The sequence below is a fragment of the Physeter macrocephalus genome, chromosome 17 (assembly GCF_002837175.3).
Source record: "Physeter macrocephalus isolate SW-GA chromosome 17, ASM283717v5, whole genome shotgun sequence".
NCBI classification, from domain to species: domain Eukaryota; kingdom Metazoa; phylum Chordata; class Mammalia; order Artiodactyla; family Physeteridae; genus Physeter; species Physeter macrocephalus.
The window spans coordinates 12,739,656-12,744,160 of NC_041230.1; positions in this window are offsets into that span (position 1 = coordinate 12,739,656).

Below are 4,505 nucleotides of genomic sequence, written 5' to 3' on the forward strand. Positions count from 1 at the left end.
AATGAGGTGCATAAAATAGGCAAATTCATGGAAACAGAAAGTAGATGAGAGGTTATGAGGGGCTGGTGGGAGGGGAGAACGGGGAGTTACTGTTTAATGGGTACTGAGTTTCTGTTTGGAATGACGAAAAAGTTCTGGAAATGGATACAGGTGATGGTTGCACAGCACCATAAATGCACTTAATGCCACTGAACTGGACACTTAAAAACGGTAAATTTTATGGTATGCACATTTTCCCACAATTAAAAAGCAATAACAGCTAACATGTTGCATTAGACGTATCAGGCACTGTCCTCAAAGCTACGTATGTTTATTCATTCACCCCTCTGACAACCCAATAGGGGAGGTGCCTTCTAAACCAGTGCTTCCCCCCAGAAAGGCAATGGCAAGCCACATATGTCATTCTAAATTTTCTAGTGGAAAGAAGAGGTGAATTTAACGTATGTTAATTTCAAGAATACATTTTATGTAATACGATATATACAAACATGATCATTTCAACGTGTCATCAATATAAAAATAGTATTAATGGGTAACTGACTTTTTCCCCCGCTTCCTTCGAAGTCTTTGAAATCCAGTGTGGTTTGTTTTTTTGTTTTTTTTTTTAACACTCACAGCTCACCCAGTGGTTAGTGCATTGGTGAGCGGAGTTCTTGGGCTTTTACTCTGAGTGACGGGAGCACGGGAGGGCTCTGAGCAGAGAAGGGCCGTGAGCTGACTCAGGTTACAACAGGGTCCGGCTGGCTGAGTGAGGGAAATAGCCGGTGGGGGGCAGGGGATGGAGGGAGCCCCAGGAGGAGGAGACTGAGATGGTCCAGGCGGGAGGTGATGGTGGCTGGACCGGGGTGGGCGCAGCGGGGGTGGTGAGCCAGGCCAGACCGTGGAGATCTTCCACAGGCAGAGCTCACAGGCTACGCTGCTGGACTGACGGGGTGCAGAAGACAGAAGGATAAGGGGCATCCACACAACAACGTGACTAAAAAGGGCTTAAGATGGTAAGTTTTATGTCATGCGTTGTTTATCACCATAAGAAAAATTAAAATTGGGAGTTCCCTAGCGGTCCAGTGGTTAGGACTCGGCGTTTTCACCGCTGCAGCCTGGGTCTGATCCCAGGTTGGGGAACTAAGACCCCGCAAGCCAAGCAGCAGCCATAGATAAATAAATAAATAAAATTTAAAAAGAGAGAGAAAAAAAAGAGTCAAGGATGATGCCAAAGTACCTGACCCATGCCACTGGGAGGACGGACCGAGATGGTGACGAACTGGAGGGGGCAGGCTTTACTTTTGTTTATTTGCTTCGGGGGTTGGGGTGAGGGGTCCGACGTGTTAAGTTTGAGGTGCCTCTGAGACAACCCAGCGGAGGGCCCGGCAGAGCGGGACGGGCTGGAGACAAAAGTGAAGAAAATCCGCCCTTAATTCCTCTCCTGCCCATCTCCAGGGCCCGGCTTCTCTCTTGGTTCCCTTGACACCGTGTCCAGCCACGCAAGGAGCGTCCTATCACAGGGCAGGCCCCAGTCCGGCCCATCGTCACGTTCCCCCTTCCTCCCTCACCACCAGTCACAGCCCAGCACAGCCTCCAGGCTCCCAGCTTTCGGGGAACAGGCTTCCAGAAGCCTCCCTGCCCACTCCTACCACCCACCCGGCTTCCTCGCCTTTGGAGCCCATCAAGACTCATTCTGCATCGTCTAGCGTGGAGCGCGGGATCTGAATAGTAAACACCATCCAACGTCGCCAAACAGTACAGGCAACGTGTACCCTGGGGGGGTGGGCAAGCGTGAGACAGAATATATATTCTAAGGGGTCCAAGAGCCTTTATTCAAAACCTTTGAGGGGAGATGCTTTCCGAAAAGCAGATTCTTTTTCAGACTTTGCCCGGTGCTGGGATGCACACCTGTCTATGACGGAACGCCCACCACCAGCTCTGAGACGCCACCCACTAATCAAACACTAGTATTTCTGCAGCCAAGTGTATGAATATTCACATGGAGAGCAAAGACAGACTACAAACAGCTTGGCTTCGGGTCAGGTCCTGCTGCCTGTTGAGTCGCTGCGGGCGAGCTGCCGTTATCATTACTGATGGAAGTGGTGCTACCGTGATAGCACGCCTTGCTCGCTGGCCGATCTATGAAGGGAAGAGTCTTTGTGCTAAGCCCAAGGCTCCCCCAAGGCCTGGAAGCGGGGAGGCCCTGAGCGCAGGTCAGACAAACCTGGCTTCAAATAAATCCCTGCTCTGCAATTTCCTGACCCGGAGCAACCGACCTCCTTTCTCCAGGGGTCTCAGTCCTGGGGGGGTGGGGGGGCGCGGGTCTGGAAGGATCTGGCTGCTGCCTATAAGCCTTAAATCAACAACAATGACAACAACAGCAGCAGCAATAATAATAATAGTGGCTAACCATTATGGAACCCTACTCTGGTCCAGGAGGGCCCCGAGCTCCATGTGGCCACCATCTCATTGCCTGACCCTCATCACTCTCCTGAGAAGCAGCCTCTACTGTTATTCATCCTCTTTGAACAGAGGCCTGGCGCAGCTGGCCTGAAGAAGGAAGACAGCTGGGGCTCCAAGTCCAAGTCTATCTGCCACAGGGCCTAAACACGTCCAAAGCATGGATCACGCCTGTCCGTAGGTCAGGCCGACCCATTCCCGATGCTGAACCCCTCCCAATGGGGATAAGTTAGTCAAACAACAACCTGTGTGCTGCCCGCTTCCTGCTGAACCCTCCCAAACAAGCCCCGAGGGGGAGGTACTATTAGTTTACTCCTTAGCTGTACCTCGCTATGTCCCACGTGGACGGGGAGCCCACACATGCAGTCTCCAGGCCAATACAGTCCACTTCTTGGTCCAGCCAGAGCTCACGCCAGGGCTGTGCCAAGGTCTCCTTCTGCCACCTAGAATAGCCTCTGGCCTCTCCTTTTTTGGTTCCTCTGAAAGCTTCACCTTCCTCTGAGCTCAGAGGCCGCTCCAGAGACGGCCCTGCGTTTCCAGGACCAAGAGTTATTTCAGTAGCAGGACTTGGGCTGATTCTCGCCAGCATGTCTAGGGCCTGGCACCAAGCAGTCACTCAGTAAATTCTGGCTGCCGTTTGCAAGGGATGAGAACAGTGAGGCCTTTCTGGAATGTCATTTGCCAGGGCCTCCGCAAACCTCAGCACACGCTTCCCTTTGCCTTAGCAAGTCCTCTCCCAGGAATCTGGCCAGTGGAAACGCTCTTGCACAAGCAACTGCAGGTGTGGATACAAAAATGTCAGGTTGGGTCACTCCCCTGCTCAAAAGCCTGCCATGGCTCCCATCTCACTCAGGATCAGAGCCCAGGTCCTGGTCAAAGACGCAGAATGGAAACTCTAGGGTAATAAAGAGATAGCATGAATCAGCTCCTAGTGGAGATAAGATGAAAGGCCAAATTACTCAATTAACCTAAAGGAGGCAGGAAACGAGAGAATAAGGAACAAAGAACACCAGAGATAAACCAAAAATGAATAGTAAGATAGACGATTTCAATGCAGCCACATCGGTAATGAGGGCAAATACGAACGGTCTAACCCTGCACCGTCCACTCAGAGAGGCCTCCTGTGACTGCCCCGCCCTGGGAACAGAGCTAGTCCAACAAGATGTTCTGAGTGGAGAACACACACTGGATTTCAAAAGCTCGGTGCGGGGCGGAAGGGGGGAAACACTGTACAACACGTGTTGGTGAGGATGTGGAGAAATCGGAACCCTTGTGCATTACTGGTGGGAATGTGAAATGGTGCAGCCACCATTGACAACAGTGACTCCTCAAAAAGTTAAAAAGAGAATTTACCAGACGACCAAGCAACTCCATTCCTAGGTATAGATCCAAAAGCACTGAAGGCAGACTCAGACACTTGTATGCCAATGTGTACAGCAGCGCCATTCGCGATATCCAAAAGGTGGAAATAACCCAAGTGTCTGTCTATTATTGGATGGATAAACACAGTGTGGTCTATTCAGACAATGGAATAGTATTCGGCCTTAAAAAGGAAGGAAATTCTGATAGATGCTACGAATGTGATGACTATCCTTGAAGACATTCTGGTAAGTGAAATAAGCCAGACACAGAAGGATAAATACTGTATGATTCCACTTATGTGAGGAAGAAGTGGTCAAATTCAAAGAGAAAGAAAGTAGAATGGAGGTTACCAGTAGGTGGTGGGAGAAGGGGATGGGGAATTATTGTTTAAGGGGCACCGAGTTTCTGTTTGGAAGAATGAACAAGTTCTGGAAATGGATAGCGGTGATGGTTACACAACATTGCAAATATACTTAATGCCACTGAATTGTGCACTTAAACATGGTGAAAATGGGGGCTTCCCTGGTGGCGCAGTGGTTGAGAGTCCGCCTGCAGATGCAGGGGACACGGGTTCGTGCCCCGGTCCGGGAGGATACCGCGTGCCGCGGAGCGGCTGGGCCCGTGAGCCGTGGCCGCTGAGCCTGCGCGTCCGGCGGCTGTACCCCGCAGCGGGAGAGGCTGGGGCAGTGAGAGGCCCGCGT